Consider the following 22,312-nt stretch of genomic DNA (forward strand, 5'->3'; position numbering starts at 1 on the left):
GTCTAGTCCAATCTGGACTTAAAATTCAAGCACCTGATACATGTACATATGACCCTGTGTATTGTGTGATGTGGGAATAGTAGACAAAAGTGATGCACAGCCCCTGTGGTGTCAGGGACATGGAGAGATAAGATGTGAATAGATAGTGAATGACACAATGCAGTACTTACTAGGAGTCTGTTGAAACCAAAAGATCTTGTGTTTATCTGTCTCTTATTTTCTGCTATTTATTGAAATATTGTCCATCCTTTAAAGCCCATCCTCCAAGAAACCTTCTTAGATCCTGCTGAGAGGTAATCTTTTTTTTTCCTTTTTATAGCTTCATGGCCCTTTTTGCTGCTTTTCTTGAATTAAAATATTTATTTGTGTATATCTTAATTTTCCCACTGAGTGGTAACTTCTGGAGGACAGGAAGTAATCTTAGGTTTGCTGTTCCTTCCTGGCACCTATGTCATGCTTCACCTATAGTAGGAGTCTGAGAAGGTTTTATGAAATGAAAAAGTGAATACATTATTTCTTGTTAAATGAGTAAATGAGAGGTGTAATAAGAACTTGGAGTATTAAGAAATTGCTTCTGCTTGGGAGGGTGAGGGAAAGGGTTATGGAAAAAGTAATATTTGATTTCCTTTGGAAGTGATTTAAGAGTGGAGTCTTTGCTAATATGTCAAATTCACGGCATAGAAAAGTGCAAGATTTATAAATCTCTGAAGAGACATCTGTGGATAGTATCAGGTTCTCTCTTTACCCACACCCCTTCCTCCTGCCCCTGCGCACACAGTGATCAGATTTCTGACTTACAGCTTTTAGCACAGTGACTGACACACAGAAGATGGTCAGCATAAGTTGAATGAATGATTGAAATGCTTTGATGAGACAAACACATCCCAGATGTACATTGAAAGTCAACAGTTCTTCATTTTAGAAAGAATAAAATTAAGATTTAAGACCTCCATTGTGGGAAATGTCACATGTATTTTCTACTTTTAATCCTTGCAACAATGCTGTAAGGCTGATATTATTACTACCATTTTTTATAGATGAAAACCTTGGGCTCAGTGAGGTCCAGTCACTTGCCTGGGCCACATAATAAAGCAGTGGCATTTCAAATCCAAGTCCTGCTCCTCACGATCTTTCCATTATGCAGAAGACGTGATTTAAAAAAAAAAATGATGTAGGTCTCTCTCAGTGCCTAGGTGGTTCATCCTTTAAGACAGCATCATTGTTCTTATTTTTAGCCTTGCCTTCCAAGAAGTAAAAATTCCTTAGGTATCACCTTAAGAAACTACTGTGGCCTTTTTTTTTGAAGGTACTTGAGTCTCCCATCTCACCCAGACCCTCTGGGTTTAGAGACATGTCCATGAAATCTTTCCATCTTTTCCCTTGCATTATTTCAAACCCTGTTTCATTTTTACATTAACACATCCTCTGGTATTATATATATAAATAAACTAAATTCAGTGCTTCTTGTGCATCCTGATTGGCCAGACCAGATGGAGTGATTTCTGAACCAGAATTGAAAATCAAAACACAAGTGCTTTTTAAAGAGATGGAAGTTTAGAAACAACTTTCCGTGGCAGACTTAGCTTTAATCCTAGTCAGGAGTGGGTTCATTTTCAAGCTGTGTTTGATGATGGAATATTGGAATCTCCACCCTTGAGCTACTATATATGTACCACATGTCTATATTACCCTTGACAAAGAGGGGAGCAGAGCTGCAACTGAGCTGCAGAGTTTTGCAGGGCAATGTGGCCGTTCTTATTATAGGCATGGACACTTGTTTTTGCTCTTGATTTTTAAGAACCTGTGTGCAGAACCCAAGTGATGAAAAGACCCTTTGTTGAGTAAGTTCTGGCTGGTTCCAGAAAACAAATACTGAAGAGTAACACAGGCTAATTTTCAAGGGCTTGCTAGGAGCTAGACTCCTTACACTATTTCATTTAATGCTCAGGATAATCATATGAACTCAACATTACAATTCCCGTTTCACAGAGGATAACGAGAGTGCTGGGGTCACCCAGCTGGTATAGAGAGGAGCAGATTTAAAAACCAAAGCTGTACCTCCAAACCCTCTAATTAATTTCAACACCAATTCTGAACTTACTACCAGTTTAGAGCATTAGGGCACAGGTTTTCTCTGTCACGCAGAGAAGGAAGGGGCTAGAATACAACTCTAAGTGAAGAACTCAGTGTTCCATAGCACATACGTTGGGGATGTCCAATGCTTGTTTTTACTTTTCACCAAGACCAGACAAAAGATGTCACACCATAGGACAGTGTAATGATGAAAGTCATATGGAAAATGCTGTGACATAATAGTTTATATATAGAATTTGAATCCAGAAATTTTTAGAGGATGACTTCTGTCTTTTTTCCTAGCTGTGTTGCTTTATGCAAATTATTTATCCTGTCTGCCTCTGTTTCTTCATCCATTCAATGAACATAATGCAGTCAATCCTCATTATTCATGAATTCTGAATTTCCACATTCACTTACTCACTAAAAGGTATTTATTTTTTTAAACCAGTTTTTGAAACACGATTAATGTATAAAAAGTGGTCCATATTTAATGTTTATATGTAGATGAGTTTGGGGAATGAGTATACACCTGTAAAATCATCACCACCATCAAGGCCATCGGTGAGTCTATCACCTCCCACAGTTTCCTCTTTGCTATTACTGTTGCGGTTTTCTGTGAGAACACTTAACATGAGGTCTACCCTCTTAGCAACTTTAAGTACACAATACAGCATCGTTAGCTACAGGTGCTATACTGTAGAGTAGATCTCCGGGACTTCTCTCGTATAACTGAAACTTTCTACCCTTCCACCATCACCTCCCCATTGCCCATTCACCGCAGCCCCTGGCAACCACTGATTCCACTCTCTGCTTCTATGAGTGTCTTTTTAAAATTTCAAATATAAATGACATCATACAGTATTTCTGCCTGGTTTATTTCACTTAATATAATGCCCTCCATGTTCATCCATGTTGTTGCAAGGGGCAAGATTTCTTCCTTTCTCATGACTGAATAATATTCCATCCCATATATATACCTCACCTTCTTTATTCATTTGTCCAGAGATGGACACTTAGGTTGTTTCTATATCTTGGCTATTGTGAATAATGCTGCAAAGAACACAGGAGTGTAGCTATCTCTTTAAGACCCTAATTTCAGTTCCTTTGAATGTACACCCCAAAGTGGGGTTGCTGGATCATACAATATTTCTATTTTTAATTCATTGAGGCAGCTCTATACTAATTTCCATAATGGCTGTACCAATTTACATTTCTACGAATAGTGTCTAGAGTTTCTTTTCCTCCATATCCTTGCCAGCACTTGTCACCTCTTGTTTTTGCCTTTTTAAAAAAATAATGGGCATCTTATCAGGTTGAGGTGGTACCTTATTATGGTTTTGACTTACATTTCTTTGATGATAACAGATATTGAGCACCTTTTAATATACTTGTTGGCCTTTTAATTCTTTGGAGAAACATCTGTTCAGTTCTTTTGTTCATTTTAAAATCAGATTATCTATATGTCTTTTGCTGTTGAGTTGCATGAGTTCTTGTATGATTGGGATATTAACCTCTTATGAGATATATGGTTTGCAAATATTTTCTCCCATTCTGTGGGTTGCCTGCTCATTTGTTGATTGTGTCCTTTGGTGTACAGAAGCTTTTTAGTTTGATGTGATCCCAATTGTTAATTTTTGGTTTTGTTTCCTGTGCCTTTGGTGACATATCCAGAAAATCATTGTCACGACCAATAACAAAGAGCTTTTTCTCTATTTTTTTCTAAGAGTTTTATAGTTTCAGGTTTTAAGTTCAAGTCTTTTGTTTATTTTGAGTTGATTTTTGTGTACAATGTAAGATAAGGTTCTGTTTCATTCTTTTCATATTGATATCCAGTTTTCCCAGCACCATTTAATGAAGACACTATCCTTTCTCCATTGTGCATTCTCGGCATGCTTGTTAAAAATTAGCTGACCTTATATGCATAGGTTAATATCTCTAGGTTCTCTATTCTGTTCCATCTGTCTATATGTCTTTTTGTATGTCAGTGCCATACCATTTTGATTACGGTAGCTTTGTAGTATGATTTGAAATCAGAAGTGTAATGCCTTCAGTTTTGTTCTTCTTGATCAATATTACTTGAGAATTGATTTTTCTCTTTTTGTGGAACATGCCATTGGAATTTTGATGGAGATTGCATTGGTTCTGTAGATCACTTTGGGTGGTATGGACATTTTAACAATATCAAGTCTCTCAATCCATGCACACTGAGTAGTTTTCTGTATATTTGTGTCTGCTTTAATTTCTTTCATGACTATTTTATAGTTTTTGGTATACAGATCTTTCACCTACTTGGTTAGATTTATACCTAAACATATTGTTATTTTTGATGTATATTACCCCCAAATCAACACTTGCGAGGTTTTAAGGTCACAGAACTGCAAATAATGTGAGTTGCCTAATGTGCTTTCTCCCTCTCAGCTGAGGCTGAGCAAGGCAATACTCTACCTTCCTGTTTCAGCTCTCATACTGTAAACAAGTGTCTTTTTTTGGTGGTCTCTTTAGGGGCAAGTTTTATCACATTTTGTGCTTTTTCTGTTGTGGTGAGGATTTGCTGTTTAAAATGCCCCCTAAGCATAATACTGAAGTATTGGCTAGTGTTCCTTTGTGCAAGAAGACTGTGATGTACCGTACAAAGAAAAGACATGTGTTAGATAAGCTTTGTTCAAGAATGAGTTATAGTGTGTTGGCTGTGATTTAAATGTTACTGAGTAAATAATACAGTGCATCTAACAGAAGTATGAGGAAATTTGCCTGTCTCTCTGTAAGGCCACTCTGGACAGTGCTAAGGTAATACCTAAATGTGTGACAGAACTATGGAAAAGATGGAAATGCAGATCAATTTGTGAATGCATGAGATGAGTTTTAAAAAGCTTAGCACCAAATATTCCTATGAATGGTCAAAGGATCACCCCCTCTGCTGTTATTAAAATTACTCTCTCAGATTATAGTATTTTTCTCCTAAAGAATTTGTAAGTCACAGGAGCAGGTGAATTTATTGGACTAGTTGTTTAGCATTTGGCAGGGAAGAGTTTGGTGAATATATTATAGGAAAGGTAGATTTTGGTAAAAATCTGAATCACCATCCAGAGTTGAGTGTATCAGTCATGGGGTGGTGATAGGGTGGAGATAGACTGTGCAGTTGGGGGAGTCCAAACACCCAGAAAGAGCAGGGAAACTCAGAGTGCCTCTTATGTGTTGGAGAGCACAGTTCAGGAGATGAGGAGAGAAAGGAGAGAAAACAAGTGGGTAATGAGTCTAAAAGGACAAACTTACCTGCTTGCTTTATTTCACAAGTTTGCCCAGAGTCTTGTTGAGGCTTACAAGGAATTATTTTATTGACCTGCCTCATACAATGAAAATTCAGTGCATTTGGCTTGAAAGAACAGTCCTGATTATTTAGAATTTGTGCTAAATGCTATTTGTGTTTCACCAAATTGCTTCATAGTCATTAATTAAACAGTTACTCAAATTGAAAATGTGTCTCTTAGGAGAATGTTAAAAAAAATCATAAAGAACATAATCCTCATTAAGAACTATTAGTCTAAGTGTGACAAGCTTCATTTTGTCTTATAGAAAACAGAGATGCGATTTGGTATTTAGTCAAAATAAATGGGTTATGACACATTCCACCCTTTAAAATGTTCCGAAGCTGGTGGGATAAAAGAAGGAGATCTGCAGATGGTACAGCGAGCAAAGGCATCTAATGAACCTAGCATTGCTGCATAGCAACAGCTTTAGCATTTCATTTGTTGGAATGAATTACTTGAGTTTTTCACTTTTTTCAAAGGGTTGATGTACTGATCTTTATGCAATGGTGTAACTAATGATTAAAGATGAACAAAGGCTTGAAAAATAGGGCTTATTAATAAAGGTTACAAGACCTGAAATGATTAAATCTGAGGGAAGGCTGATGGAGTTATTTAGTCAGGATTTTTCAGTGCCTGAACGAGGACTGTCCATAAGATAGTAACTAGCTCTTCTTTCTCTCCATGGAATATATTAATAGATCTCAAAGGATGTCAACCTGAACTACAATAGGAGTTACTGGGGTGAGTTACGAGCGAGAACTTCCTGCTTATGTTGGCAGGAAAGACTGAAATAATTTAGCAAAGAAGAGGCACAATCTCATTCCCCTAAGAATTTTTCCCATTACTCCCTGCAAATTAGAGTCAATTCTCTTTGGCCTGAGAGAGAGAAAGGAACAGCCTTGTCTGAAGATAGGGGACCACTGATGTTTTGATGTCTCTGATTTCAATAGGATTGGTTGTTGCAGTCAATGTGCTGTGCTCAATGCTGTATAAGCCTTACACTATTCTAGGAGTGTATGGCTTTATTCTTTTTATAAGAAAGATCTCAAATTAGAGGTTGAAAATGTAAAAATAAGGATTGCCTTAGCCCTGAGGAATTCTTAAAGCATATCCATTTTCCTTGCCTCCTACAACTACAAGTTCATTGTTAGCAAAAGTAATTTTATTCATATTTCCTCGCTTGCTTCCTCCTCCTTTGTGCCCCCTCCTTTTCCCTCTCTCCCTAATCTAACCCATGCAGAGTGGTTACTTGGGGGAATGGTTTTATGAATAAAGACCATATCCTTTACTCAAGAGCCTTGGTGTGCAATTATAGATTAAAGCTTTCATTTTGAAAGCCAGAGCAATATACAGCCATAAAAATAACAGTAGCAGCACTGTTTTAATTACTGTACACAGAAGCAGAGGACAGATTCAAGACAAATATGGGACTGTGGCTTGTAGGCTCCGAGAGCTGCACTCTGACTAATTGTATCAGTGTTCATGCTGGGGCCAAACATCCACCTCTTGGGGAAAGTCTGTGCTAGATATTGGCTGCACTGATTCTGTGCTTCTCCTGGTCCCTCTCTTCTGTTTTTGTTTTGCTTTAGATCCCATAATTAATTCACTTCCCACCACATATAAGCACTGTGGCCTTCTAATCCTTCACTACAATAATTTACCATATGCTCATCAACTGCTAGTTCCAGGTGATCTAAAATACATTTGCCCCATGTAAAATTTGGGATATGCCTACACTAAAAAAAAATTACTTCCTGTTTATCTGAAATTCAAATTTAACTGGGCTTCTATTCTGTTTTCATTTGCTAAATCTGGCAACCCTACAACTAGATGGTATTTTCATTAATTCAATGGTGTTAAATATGATTGTTTCAAGTGGGTAGTGTCTATTGCAAACTCTGTGGTAGTGAGTACTGAAAATTTATCAAACATAGCAATGTGGATCAAACTCAAAGTTTAATTTAGAGGGAGTTAATGATTTAAGGGTGAACAGAATATCTTTGAAGGGAGAAGCAGAGTAAGCTAGATTTTGTTGGCTAGCCGAACAAAATCAGATGGGTGGGCTGAGCTACAATTTTGGTTTGGCCCATAGATTTTTCTTAGCAGAATAGGAACTTAATGATTGTGTTTGTTTTTAACCCATGAAACTAAAAAGAAAAGAAGATATCATAAGGCAAATGGCTCGCTGTGAAACAGTGGGAAGAGTACCATTTTGATCATTGAATGCGTTTGCAAGCAGTACAAGTGAGGTGCACATCTAATGTTGGGAAATGTTCTGTGTGTAATTGAGAAGAATGTGGATTCTGTTGTTTTTGTGTTGAGCTGCCTTTAAATGTCAATTTAGTCAAGTTAGCTGACAGTGTTCAACTCTACTGTATTCTTTCTCAACCTTTACTTATTCCAACAGTTATTGTGAGAGAAGTCTTGAAATATTTAATTATACTGTGGATTTCTCTATTTCTTCCTGCAGTTCTATCAGTTCTTATTTCATGGATTTTGAAGCTCTGTTATCAGAGGCTTAAGTCAGGATCATTATGTCTTCTCGATGAACTGATAACTTACTCTTTACATTTTATGAAATGACCTTCTTCATATCCTGCAAAGTAATGTTCTGGAATCTACTTTGTCTGACATTAATGCAGCCACTCTGGCTTTCTTTTTATTGGTTTTTCAGACTATATCTTTTTCTACTCATTTGCTATTAATCAATTTGTACCTTTATATTTAAAATGTGCTTCTTGTAGGCAGACCATTGTTGGGTCTTACCCATTATGACTATCTCTGCCCTTTAATGGAGTATTTAGACCATTTATATTTCATATTATTATTAATCTGATTATGTTTGAGATTTTTATCTTGCTGTAGGCTTTCCCCATGATCCAAAAGTAGAATGTTCCTATGAAAACTTTCGTAAGCCAAAATGGCATGAAGTGAGGAAGCAATTACCTTTTTTTTTGTAAAAATGAAAATCCTCTTTCAGTTTCTTTTGGTTGGCAAAAAACTGGTACTGGGCTGGTCTTTGGAAAAGTGAAGTGGTGTAAAGTGAACTTGTGAAAAGCAGGGAATGCTGTATTTGTTGTCTATTTGTGTCATTTTTCTTGGTCCTTCTTTTCCTGTTATTCTACCTTCTTTGGATTTGAACAATTTTTATGGTTCCACTTTAATCTCTGTTGGCTTATTAACTAGAATTCTTTTTTTTTTTTTTATGGTTTCTTTAAGTACATATCCAGTGTAATAGATGTCTCCTTAATATTGCGCAGACCATTAACCATGCTCCCAGTTCAGTGCCTTTGTTCTCTCTGGCCTTCTGCTGGAAAGGGTCTCCTTTATCTCTGTAGCTCACCTCCCCATTTCATTTGGTCTCTGCTCAAATACTGCTTTATCAGAAAGCCCTTCCTGATCTCCTAATCCTGGTCTGTAACTCTCCACCTTTAATCGTGCTCAGTCATTCTTTGTAGTCCCTATAATCTGATGCATATTTATTTGTTTACTGTCTTTTTCTCTCTACTAGGCATGTAAATTTCATTCACGCATGGAACTTTGTTTTGCTCACTGTTGAATTTCCAGTATGTAGGAAGGTGGCTGGCATATTAAGCCCTTACTATTTGTTGAGTGACTGAATGAATGTATGAAAGATTCAGAGTTGAGGGAAGGAGTAATATCTCAGTTTAAGTCTACCTTGATCTGCTGCAGGATCTGATCACCAGAACACATTGGGAGAGGTGAGCACCCCATCTCAGTCACTGCTCTGGCTGTGGCCCTTTAAAAGTTGTACACTTGCTAGAAAAGGGTATCTTTTCTAGTCAGAAGAGGAATACGTACCAGTGAGATGAACACAAGGAAAGAGTCTGCAGGGCATTTTTGTTTTCCTTCCTAGTCTCTGTATTATATGGCTCCCAACACACCCTGCCTTTCTTTTTTCACATTCACGATTATGTTTTGTTCACAAGTTTTACAGCACCGGAAAACTCAGAACTTCAGTCATCTTTGCTATTTAGAGGTCAGGATTTTTTTTTTTTTTCCAGAAAAAAAATGATATGTAAGGAGAGAGAGACAGAGAGATAGAGAGAATGATAAAAGGTAACATTTGGGAAATCTGCATTAAGGAGCCTTAGGAATTCTTTAAACTAATTTTTTTTACAACTTTTCTCTAAGTCTAAAGTCATTTCCAAATAAGAAGTAAAGAAAATAAATGCAGGCATCTTCACTTCCACCCCTGGCTCTCATCCCTACAGCCAACAGGGTCTCTGAGTCCTAGCCTTGTTTCTAGCTTGCCATCTGACTCTGTATGCATCACTTCATTTCCTTTACCTCTGGCTGTACCCTGCTTATTGCTCCTGCTGCTCCTGTATCCACTTGCCTTGAATCTCGCAACAATTTCGGGAACTGGCCTCCTGAGGCAGTTTCTCCTGGCTGCTGTCCACCCCACATATGGCCACCTAAATGCTTGGCCTGAAATACAGATCTAATCATGTTGCGCTTCTTCTCAAAAGCCCCTTGTTGGCTTACAGAACAAAGTGCCTGCCCTCGACTTGGAGCTTGATAGTCCTACACACTTAGCCCCAAACACTCTTCTCAGACTTATTTCCCACCTGGCTCTTCTGCGTTCATCCTGCTGGATTCCCTGCCATTTCAAGAACACACACTTTCTGTTCTCTTTGCTCTCTCCCATCTCTTTCCATCAAAGGACTTCTTCAAATGCTACCTCCTCTGGAGGTCTTCCCTCTAGAGGTTTCCCAATAGTAGAATTTTCTTCTGAGAATCACACTTCTGTAGCACTGTGGTTTGTACCTTTGTTATGGAGTTTATATTCTTGGTTTCACCTCTAGTCTGTGTAGATTTTGACAGAAAGAAGCATGTCTTATTCGTCTTTGTCTCCCCAAATTTGAACACCCCTACCGCTATACTTACAAAACTAATCAATGTTTATTGAATTGAACTGATTTAATTTTGAATCTCATTATCACCCTCCCTAATGGCTTTTTCCACAGAGCCCTTGTCCATCAAACTGTTTCATTTCAATCATATTTATTTTTACCGTAACTTTCAAAAGACCCAATCAGCTAAATTCTATATGGTATTCTAAGCAGTAAAGGCACATGAATGACCAAATATTTACACCACTTCAAGAAAACCACATGGCAGTGTAATTTGATGTGCATTTATGTTCAGGGTGGCTTAGAAAAGTTCTGCCATAGCTGAAATCATGCTTTGTCTTGTATCCTTAAACACAGGTGCTTATGCAGGTTTTTGTCTTAAAAAACCTACTATAAAATGTTGTCACAAGCACCTTTTCTACAGGACCATGATGTGCATGCACCCTGCTTAGTCTGGGCACTGGCTAATTTCAAGGTCGAAGAAAAACCTTTTATGAAATTTTTATTTGTTGACCTATTTTATTCTAACATAATTTCATTTTATTTATTTTTGCCACAGCTAACAATCACTGGAATCAGGAATTAGAATATGTCTTTTTTTGAATGGTGAAAAATAAAGATATACAGGGATTTCTAAAATCTTTTTTAATCAATTTTATTGACTGTGAAGATTTTCTGTTCCTTGAAATATGTCTGAATGGTATTAATTTAAAGAGATTCAAAGCAGAATAACATAGAAAAATTGCTGACATTTGTGCTGTCTAGTTAAGAGCTTTAGTAGTTCAGGAGGGAAATATTCTAGAATGTTCTTTTATAAGCAAATGCGCATGGTTTGGTCTTGTGAATTCTTCCCCTAGGCAAATACAAGATAGAATTTTCCCCATCTTTTCCTTTAATTTGTTTTATGATCTGTTAAAATAGATTTTATGAATTAAAAAATGATAGTATTTTAATATCCGCTGAAATATTTAGTAAAGGTCCATTTGTTTTTATTCTTCCTTCTTGAGTTTACTATCTTCTCTTGAGATTAGTGGTATTTTTCTAACACATTTATGAGATAGCCATTAAATTCCAGGAACACCCCATTTTTATTGTATTTATTCTATTTCAAGAGACCTAAGATTTCATTTTTCCTACTTCTTTGGGATCTAATTTATTTTTCAAACTATTAAGTATCATTTAAAATAAATTTGCTTTTGGATCTGTCACAGATGGCTAGATTCATAGGTGTTTTTAATTACTCACAAAGCCTGACTCTCTTTGATACTCCTGAATTTTGAAAGATTCCAGAAATCTTTGTAACTGGTCCCGTATATACGCCTGATTATATTCTTCAGTGAATGCGCAGTTCTGTTCACCACTGCCATGTTTCTCCTTACAGAAGGGGTCAGCATGACTCCATAATAGGGCCAAACACTTTCCACAGGGCAGTAGAGGCATTTTGTTCAAGTCTCTGGATGCTGAGACAACCCAGCTCGGACTAACCACAGGCGCTTGACTTGTGCAGTTGCTGCAGACAGTGTCACTGCATTCCTATAGTCTAGGGAACGCTTATGTGCTCTGAGTCCTTGAACTGCACAGAGATATCTCAAGGAATTTGGGGGGGAGAGATTTAGAACACACATCTAATATAGATACCTTGAATATACCTCAAATAACTACCCCCACCCCCAGCTAACTTCTAATTACTCCCTTATAATTACCTTGTCCTCCACCACCCTACTTGCCTTCTCAACTATGTTTTGAACCATTTTTTTTGCTGGAGAAGTTTGAGTAACTTAGTCGTTACTTCACAGATTGATGAGAAAGGGTCTCATATGTGTTCAAACCACTTCAATTCTTATCTGGCTGCTCTTATCGAATCCCATCCTGTCTGTTAAACTTCTCACCCTGTCACTTGTGCCTTGGCAATAATTGACATCTGCTAATGATTCAATAGTATATTTTAATAGCAATACATTTATTTGCTGGTACAAACATTTCCAAATTATTAGTTTATGTCTCAGAAGTTATATAGAAGCATTCTTGTTAAATATTATACATATGCCCTAATGTTCTCAGTGGCACTTTTCACTCTTTTCTTTTTTTTTCCCACCATAAAAATTGAGGACAAAATCTCAGAATTTCTGTAGCAAATGTGTGGGGAGAGAAAATAAAGGAATAAACAGGAAGGAATAACTTATAAGGTAACCAAGAAGGAAGAACAAAATTCCCAGGAATATTTTCATTCTTTCACAGACTCTGCTTGTTACAGTGCAGTCTCGTCATTCCCATGTTTTCCTTCTCCTGTGGGCTTACCACTACTGGCACAGGCTTGCTCACCAACATTTCAACAATCCCTACACTCTGATATGTAAACTTTTAAGCCAGCTTGGCTTTCTGAGAATAGCCTGCCCCAGGCACAGACAGGTCCCTTCTCTCAGATCTGAGCCTGCTTACTCCCCAGTGAAAGCTAGCCCTTCTCACCCAGGAACTGTAGCAAGGACTACCTCCTGACACTCGTAATTGTGGCACCAGTATCATCATTTTTCCAGTCTCAAGTCTCATCTTTGAATCTTTTTTCTTCCCACATTCTGTATCCAACCATTCCCTAAACCTGACTTCACATATACAGCTGAAAAGGCACCATGATGTAAGTCAAGGACATAGATTCTTCTATTACTTCTGATTAACTGGGGACCTCTGCTGTGCCCATAGGTTCCTGGCCCATTTCTCCCAGGCTCTGCCCTTCTCCATTGGCCACCCATGCCTCGTGCTAGACTAGCACACTGCTTGCTTCAAGTGCACAGAAAATCATTATTCAAGGGTGGGCAATTTCCAAGATAACCATTTCACATAATTGCTGCAGATCACAGGTACCATTTCACATTACTCAGTTCTAATTCTGAGATGCTGTATAATAAAACCCAAAGTTCTTGTGGAAGAAATCGAGATAAAATTTCTTCCATTTTCAGGAAAGAGTCAAGATTACCATTTGCTATGCTTTAGATGAGTGGACTATGAGTTTACTTAAATTACATACAAGTTTTGGATTTATTAGCCAAAATTTAAATCAGCTGCTGGGTTAGGACTTTCCATGGTGTATTTCCATGGTGCTTCTGTGGTCTTTGTTTTCTTCACTGAAATATTGATGGGAATTTTGTTCTCCCTTCTTGGTTGCCTTATTTATTTATTCCTCCTATTTATTCCTGCATTTTCTCTCCCCACACAATTGTTATGGAAATTCTGAGATTTTGTCCTCAATTTTTATTGAATATATGAGTAAAGTGCGTAAAATGAGAAAAAGACTCTATGTAGCCTCTTATATATAGAAATGTATATGCAATGTATAGAGTACTCAGTAAGTTCTGATTTTAATAAGTTGTGATAGACGACAAGAAAATATATGAATTTTAGTATTTTTCAGTCATTCTTGATCAACTGAGTTATGCCGGACACTGGCAAATTTCCATCTCTGATAGAAAAGAGTTGTTAATTATAACTTTCTCTGTTCAAAAGTTATGTTTAAAAAGAGAGTTCTATTAAAGTATTTTAATAGTGTATTACTATCCTATCAAATTATTATTACTATATTACTATAATATAAAATTATTATTACTAATATATTACTATCCTAATAAATTATTACTACTATATTACTATAATATTAAATTATTACTAATATATTACTATCCTATTAAATTATTATTACTAGTATATTACTATACTTTAAATTACTACTACTATATTACTATATTAAATTATTATTACTAATATATTACTATCCTGTTAAATTATCATTACTAGTATATTACTATCCTATTAAATTATTACTACTATACTACTATATTAAATTTTTATTACTAATATATTATGATCCTATTAAATTATCATTAGTAGTATATTACCATGCTATTAAATTGATAGCATAATACTATTATACTATTATACTATTGTAGTCTGTAGTTTTTCAAAACAGCATAAAGGTGTGTCTCACTTTTTGGAGTAATCTTGAATGGATTTGGAGTATATTAAATGGATTTCTTTAATATATGCCAAGAAAGTAAACTAGCAAGCCACTTGGCAATATTTGGTGAAGTTGAAAATGTGCATGGACTATGGCCTGTGCTTTCCTTTTCCAGCCATGCAAAGGCATTCCCCAAATGTGTTCTATTGCAGCAAGTAAACATCCTTTTTTAGTAGCTAAGCAAATAACATTAAACACTAACAAATACTGAGCCTTGCTATTTGTTCCGAGTATTTTACAACCATAATCTTATTTAATCCTATTGCATTTTATCACCTTACAAAATTCTTATGTTACGTATAAGTTTGGATTGATTTACTTGAAGGTAGAATTCCAAGAGTCTGCTCTTCATAATTTATTTTATCATTTTAAATATTTGTATTCACACTGCTTTGTAGAAGTCTTAGTTTATTGGATAAAGTTTCTAAGACAGTGTTCATTATAAGGTAACAGGGCCATCCTGACATTAACATAAATAGTCCTAGTGTTTGACCTTTAAGAGACTTTTGCTTTAGGGTCCTAAATAAAAGGTAAACAGTTACAGTACATAGCAATGAATTTAATAAAAATGTGTTGGATTTACATGTAAAAAGACATACCACTTAGTCAATGGACAAGAAATTAAGGCTTAAGTAAGAACACATACCAAGTTGACTATGCAAGTAAAAATATAAATTTTCTTCAAATGTAATAATTAATGTTTTGTTTGTGTTTTTACCACTTAGATCTTAAAAAGTTTTATCCAAAGGAAGAAAATATGAAAATATTTTTAAGTGTTAAAGAAAGAATATTGAAAGATGAGTGACTCAACCAGATATTAAACTTCTTCAAAAGTCATCATAATTAAAATGTGATATGATTCAGTCAAAGAGTTCAAATGTTTGCTGCATTCTTGCCCTGTGACTCAAGCTTGTTCTTTTTTTTAATTGAAGTATAGTCAATTTATAATGTTGTGTTAATTTCTGGTGTACAGCATAGTGATTCAGTTATACATATACGTATATATATGTGTATATGTGTGTGTGTATATATATATATATATATATATTCCTTTTCATATTCTTTTTCACTATAGGCTATTACAAGCTATTGAATATAGTTCCCTGTGTTGTACAGTAGGACCTTGTTGTTTATCTATTTTATATATAGTAGTTTGTATCTGCTAATCCCAAACTCCCACTTTATCCCTCATCCCACATTTCCCCCCTGGTAACCATAAGTTTTCTATGTCTGTGAGTCTGTTTCTGTTTGTAAATACATTCATTTGTGTCATTTTTTAAGATTCCATATATAAGTGGCATCATATGTTATTTCTCTTTCTGTCTTATGTCATTTAGTATGATGATCCCTAGGTCCATCCATGTTGCTGCAAATGGCATTACTTCATTATTTTTTATGGCTGAGTACTATTCCATTGTGTGTGTGTGTGTGTGTGTGTGTGTGTGTGTGTGTCTGTGTGTGTGTGTGTGTGTCTGTGTGTGTATACATACACACCACAATTTCTGTATCCAGTCATCTGTCAATGGACATTTAGATTGCTTCGTGTCTTGGCTGTTGTGAATAGTTCAAGCTTCTCCTTCACGTCACATTCTTTCCTTGTTTCATCCTGCTTCCTTCTCTACTATCTGCTTCACAACCATCCCCCCACCCTTTACTATTATATTATCATTGTGTATTTTATCTCATATTTTATAGTCATCGTTTTTTGTTCTTGAAGTGACACATCAAATGCTGTTTGCTTCCAAAATATAACCCTTAGATTTTTTAACTTTCATCTCAGTGCAATGTTCTAATTTTTTGATATCACAGATTCTTTCCATCAATTCCATTTTCCTCTGTTTTCTCAATTGCAACAGAAGACTGTAAACAGAGTTGTACTTCTGCTCACAACTTGTTTTTATTTTATTTTATTTTAAAAAATTTTATTGCAGCTTATTTTTAAATTAATTTTTATGGGGGAGAAGCATTTAGCTTTATTTGTTTATTTATTTTTAATGGAGGTACCGGAAACTGAACCCAGGACCTCGTGCTTGCTAAGCATGTGCTTTACCACTGAGCTATACCCTCCCCCCTCACAGTTGTTTTTAATTATGAGAATCTTCCAAAAAATCTTATAGCTGCTGATGTATTGAGGCAAATTTTTAGTAACATTAAAAAAAAATTGGGAAAGACCCAGAGCCATGGGAATTCTGGAAATGAAAACAGTCTTTGTAGGATTTGTTCTGCATTTCGCTTGAAATCTCTTTTTAAAGCCAGTTTTCAGATTTGCCTTGTTTCCACACCAGGTATGAAGTGTAACTGTGTTCAACCAAATGAGCCCTATTGAGAATTCTTTGGAAGCACAGAGGAGTTTTATCCCATGCATAATCTTTTTCTTCGTATATGTTAAAATTATCCCTATACAAACAGAAGAGTCAAGGAAATGCCAACCAACAATTTTTTTCTACCCATTTCTCTCACCCTCTACCCACTTCCTCTGGCAACTAACAATCTGTTCTCTGTATCTGTGAGCCTGGCTTTTTGTCTTCTTTTGTTTTTGTTTTTTAGATTCCACATACAAAAGAGATCATATGGTATTTGTCTTTCTCTGTCTGACTTACTTCACTTAGCTTAATACCTTCAAAGTCCATCTGTATTGTTGCAAATGGCAAGATGCCATTCTTTTTTATTGCCGAATAATATTCCATTGCGTACCTATTCCAGGATTTCTTTTCTTTTCTTTTTTTTTTCTTTTTTTCCTTTTTAAAAGACAGAGATGCTTTCTTTAAATCATCAAATTCAGATTCTTTAAGCCCCAGCCCATGGTGGGCAGCCCTCACCCCCACCCCTTAGCCACAGTGAGAGGAATGGAACATGAGAAGCCAGAGGGCCTTTGCCAGGGCAGGCTGCCTCAGAAGCATGGTGAGTGTAGTCCAGCTGGGGCGGGGGTGGCAGCCGCCACAGGCCCCTCCCCGTCAACTAAGTCCCTGCAGCCACGGCTGCGGGTGAGGCAGAGCATAGCAGGAAGGCCGTCAGGCAGCATCCCTGACCCCCAACCCCCTTCCAGCCAACGAATGGACTAGGGTGTTGAGCTTAGGGGGAGGACAGGCCAGAGGACAGAGAAGAGGTATGTCAGGGAGAGTGGGGTGAGTACCCCCTCCCAAACCAATTTTGGTCCCAGGGGGAAAAGAGGCCAGTTGGTCCAGTTTTGGTGGTTTTGGAGAAGGGAATGTATTAATAAGCACAGTGGGGAGGCCACCATCGCCTCCCCCCTTAGTGGAGACAGGCCAGGCCCCCACCCTGGCAGAGGGGAGAGTTAGAGCTCCGGGGCTCTTGGGGAATGTCACTGCTAAAAAAATATGTATATATATATACAGGCCATTCATGGCGGGCAGGGGCAGAGCTGTGGGTGGGATCAGAGGATCTGGCGTAGCATCCTGTAGCTGGTCATGCCTGCCTGAGACGCCCCGCGGTTGATCCCCATCTGTAACCCAGTCACATTCTTGCCCTCCTGCAGCTGGTTGTCCGTGAAGTTCTGAGGGTTCTCCTTGGATTTCTTGGGAAACCAGCTGGGATCCCCAGAGAAGAGCCCATCATCCTCAGCTACCGCCAGCCCGCCCAGGTTCATAAGGGTCCGCTGCACACAGGCCATGTTCTTTCCTTCCCAGAGGTACACAGTCTGGAAGATGCCGGTGGTGTTGATGCCCTAGCACTCGGCAGCCTGCAGGGACTGGGAAATCTGCTCCATCTGCTTGAAGGCCATGGTGGAGGCCTGGATCTTCTTCACCGGGGCCTGCTCCTCAGGGTACAGTCCATTAATGAGCTCACACAGCACCGTGCCATCCTTGAGCCAGTTCTGGAAGTTCTCACGCCCGGGCTGGGGCCGGCCCACATCCTTGCGGCACTGGGTGGTGATCCACTGGATCAGGATCTGCTCCAGGTCCACATCATATTGTTTCTCAATCTTCTGCTGCACGTCCCAGCTCAGGCCATAGGCAGGTCCCCTGTTGGCCATTCTGAAAAGCGGTGGTGGCTGTGGAGAGGGTTCACACAGGTGGGAGAGCTGTGTACTCGAGGCGGGGGCTGCAGCACAAGTGCCAGGATTTCTTTATCCATTCATCCACTGACAGATTGTTTTCATATCTTGGCTTTTGTAAATAATGCTGTATTGAACATGGAGGTATGTATATCTATTCGAGTTAGTATTTTGGGTGTTTTTGTTTTGTTTTGTTTTTGAGAAATGCCCAAATGTGGAATTGCTGGGTCATATGATAGTTCTATTTTTAATTTTTTGAGGAAACTCTGCACTTTTTTTTCCATACTGGCTTCACCACTTTCTATTCCGACCAACAGTACGCAGAGATCCCTTTTTTCCCATGTCCTTGCCAACACTTGCTGTTTCTTATCTAATAGTAACCATCCTAGCAGCTGTGAGATGGTGTCTCATTGTGGTCAACAACTGTTGATCACAACTGACCATAGTAAGCACTTTATTATTAACCCATGTAACAACCTGCAAGATCAGTATTATACTCCCATTTCACAGATAAGTAAAATGAATTTTCAAGGAGATATGAGAATAAGTACTTAATAAGCTAACTTGCCTGGGTCCATTCTATAAAAGCAGAAAAAAAAGAATTTTCAGTGAAAAGACCATAATTCTACAACTTCCCACAGAAGTCATTTATTTTAACCTCTTCGCTAAGGCCTGAATCCATTATATAACAGCCCTGCCAAACAGTCATTTCACGTGTGCTTGAAACCTTCCACTAACAGGGAGCGTTTTATCTTCCAGGACATCCTATCCATCTGTGAGGGGATCCGAGTCAGAGTTCTTGTTCATAAGTTATGGAATTCCACCTCAGGAGACTTTGGAAATTGAGTCCAGAGTCTCCCTGAAGTTACTACTCTGCAGTTATTAATTTGAATAATTACATCACTTCCTTCACCAGAAGCTGGTTCAGTATCAGAGCATTAGTTAGTGCATGGGTTGAGGTCATGTAGGAGGAAGGAAAGTCACAGGGGCAAGTTACTGGCAGTCCTGATAAGTCATGGTGGTTCCTACAAGCAAATCACAGTGACAACACCTTCTCCTTGGTAGAGTTTCTAAAGACTTGGGATGAATAGCTTTGAAGAAGTCTGACCAGCTGCTCTGCTGTCATCAAGTGGGGCTACACAAAGCCCCTTCACCTGTGTCTCCTGAGTCTTCCCTTTTGTCCTAAGAAGTCGGTACCTTCTGGGTACGTTACTCTGTCTTCTGCAACTCTCCGGTATGCTCTGTGTTTTTGTTTGTTTGATTGTTTTTTCTAAAAGCTGTATTCTCTCTCCATACTACTTGGATACATTTTACTTCATTCCATTTCAGTTTGCAGTGACTTCATGCAGGGATCCATAACATATTTGCATCTTTAAGAAAAACTCAGTTGCCAAAAGAAGTCCCTTATGTCCTAACTATTTTAACATTTAAAGGGCAAATTAGACAGAAATCTTAGACCTCTCAGCTGATAAGTCCCTCAGTTTCAGACATGTCGGAGCAATCACATTTACTTTGTGATTTTATGATGTCTAAAAAAGCAGAGCGTTCCCTGAGGGTAGGTGTCAAGTCTGATAGTTCTTATTCCCCAAAGCTGGAGTTAGTTCAGTGCTATACTCAACACGTATTTGTGAAATGAAGAAGTAGGTTGTAGGTCAATTCTGGGTCTTAATATTTGAACTGTGGTTTGGGGGGGGTTGTTTTCACTGACATGATAAATAAACAGTCTGTTCTTATAAACATTACTGGAAGATTCTTCTGACAGGAGAAAGAGATGAGAATGGATGGGTGTGAAATGGCATGGGTTTGGATGACAGGACAGCAGGAGAGGTGAGAGATGAATTGGGGAACTGGAGGAAGAATGGAGGACTTCAAATTCGATGTGAGGATGCAGATAAGCTGAATGGCAAAGCGAATGGGGAAGAGGAATGTGGAGGTGGTGGTGGCTCTGTGTGTGTGTGTGTGTGTGTGTATACAAGTGAGGGTGGATGGATAACAGCAAAGGGGTATTGAAAAGGAATAAACACAATAAACCCAGATGAGATGAAAAATCCATAAGCAACGTAACATTGCACAGAAGGGCAGAGAAGAGGTATGACTAAGCCTGAAATAGCCAACGGGATAAGCAACAATACAAATCTCCGCGAAAATAATGCTTATGAAAAGAATGAAGGAATGAAGACGGAGATGGTTTCAGGTGAATGACCAAGTGAGAAACAGACTGAGCCCATGTTCATTTAAGGAAATCTCAGAGAGAGATACACAGGACAGAAGATGAACCTGATCAAAAGGAAACTGGAAATGCAGCTAGAAATGGAGACAGTATAGAAATCCAATGACGACTGGCAAAATGGACTAGAGAGTAATACCCTAATTCAAAGAACAGATGTGAATTTTCATTATTCATTTGCTTTGGAATGAAAGATCCAGTAAAAATGATCGTCTCAGGAATGAGGGTAGATAGCTCTGTGAAACCAGCGGGGTGTGTGTGTGTGTGTGTGTGTGTGTGTGTGTGTGTGTGTATTAAGGCAAAAAAGGTAAAAATGGTTCCCTCTATTTTCTGGTAACAAGAACAAACAAATCAAAGTAACCAAGTAACTTAGGTCAGTATATATATTTTGTGAAAATTGAAAACAGAAAAATTGTGAAACAGTGGTGCCTGTCCCCAAGCATTGGCATCCTCTTCTAATAGTGCAGCAGCCAGATACCCTGAAGGTGACAGCTGTAGGGTCTTTGATAGATTAGTGGTGACTAGTCCACTTTGGGATCCTTACAAACAATCTGAACTATTTTTCTTTTTTTAACATTTAAAATACCTAGACCAAATACAAAAACAAAAGCAAACAAACAAAAAACCAGAACCAAAACCCAAACCTTACTTTTGGAGTTTAGTTGCGAATGTCTGCCACATAAATCTGTAACTTCACTTCTCACCCATCTTTGTTTTGTGCTACGTTTTCCTCTTTTGGATTATCCCACTTTCCCAGTAGAACTTCTTTAAGCCTTTTTGCCAATGTATGGTAGTCTTCCTGCTCCAGACTGTTACAAGGTAATCCTACTCTGTGAAGTCTTCTCAAATACCACCCAGATCTAATACCCTCAGTGCGTGAGCAGTCCCTTTGTCCCTTCACATGCTTCTCGGTGCACCTTGTGTTCAAATTATGCACGTATGTGACAGTTCACCAAGAACCACTTTATGTTCCCCATGTCTGCCTGCGATGTTTCAGTTCTCTAGGAATTAGGGAAATTAATGGACCGCTTCTAAAATCATAGCGTGTTGGAATGAGGAGGAAATTTTAGAGATCATCTAGTCCAACTGATTATGAGTCATTTATTAACAGCTCCAAGGGAGTCATTCACAACAAAAAAGATAAACAATTAGGGCCTCTTAAAAATCTCTAGAATAAGGAAGATTACAGGATTCCCCTGAGGAAGGAAAGGAAGCTGAGTGCGCTCATTTGGGCAGATGCTTGAACAGCATCTCTGACACATGTAGGCACAAACGCAGGGCTATGTTGATTCAATACAGTAGATGAGACTTCAAATCAAACAGACATTTATTAAGCATAGCGTCATGATTAAGATATGCCCAAGGTATCAGAGAAATGAAATTATGTTCCAGAAATATGAGAGAAACTGAATACAGCTCATGGGGAACAACCACAGTTCACATGGACAGTCAGTCATAGTTCCTCTTCTAAATATGTATCCTAATATTCTTGGAGCTCAGAATGTTACTGACAAGCTTTATCACTGAGTAGGTTTATAAGAGGACTTTAAAAAAGAACACCTAGTTTATATGCAGTACAGTTGCTAAAATCCTGGTAGAGGTTTGGCTTGAAAATATGACTCCCCTCATTCTTGCTGAGGTCATTAAAATTTGTTCAAGTCAACAATTGCATTTTTTTCCCACACTACTTTGACAATATCCTGGAGCCCTGTGTCCTATTCTAGGTCTGATCAACAAGGTCGCATGTGGAGCAGTTCTGTCTGAGCCGTTTCCTTCAGGCTTTCTTTGGGAAAATGCTCCTGG

At 38.0% G+C, this 22,312-nt stretch overlaps 1 pseudogene; it reads right to left on the minus strand.

The window, feature by feature from the left end:
- Positions 1-17,659: 17,659 nt before the first annotated feature.
- Positions 17,660-18,289, minus strand: LOC105099242 (transgelin-2-like; annotated as a pseudogene).
- Between the last annotated feature and the right edge of the window lie 4,023 nt (positions 18,290-22,312).

Source organism: Camelus dromedarius, chromosome 26 (assembly GCF_036321535.1).
Source record: "Camelus dromedarius isolate mCamDro1 chromosome 26, mCamDro1.pat, whole genome shotgun sequence".
In the NCBI taxonomy this organism is placed as follows: domain Eukaryota; kingdom Metazoa; phylum Chordata; class Mammalia; order Artiodactyla; family Camelidae; genus Camelus; species Camelus dromedarius.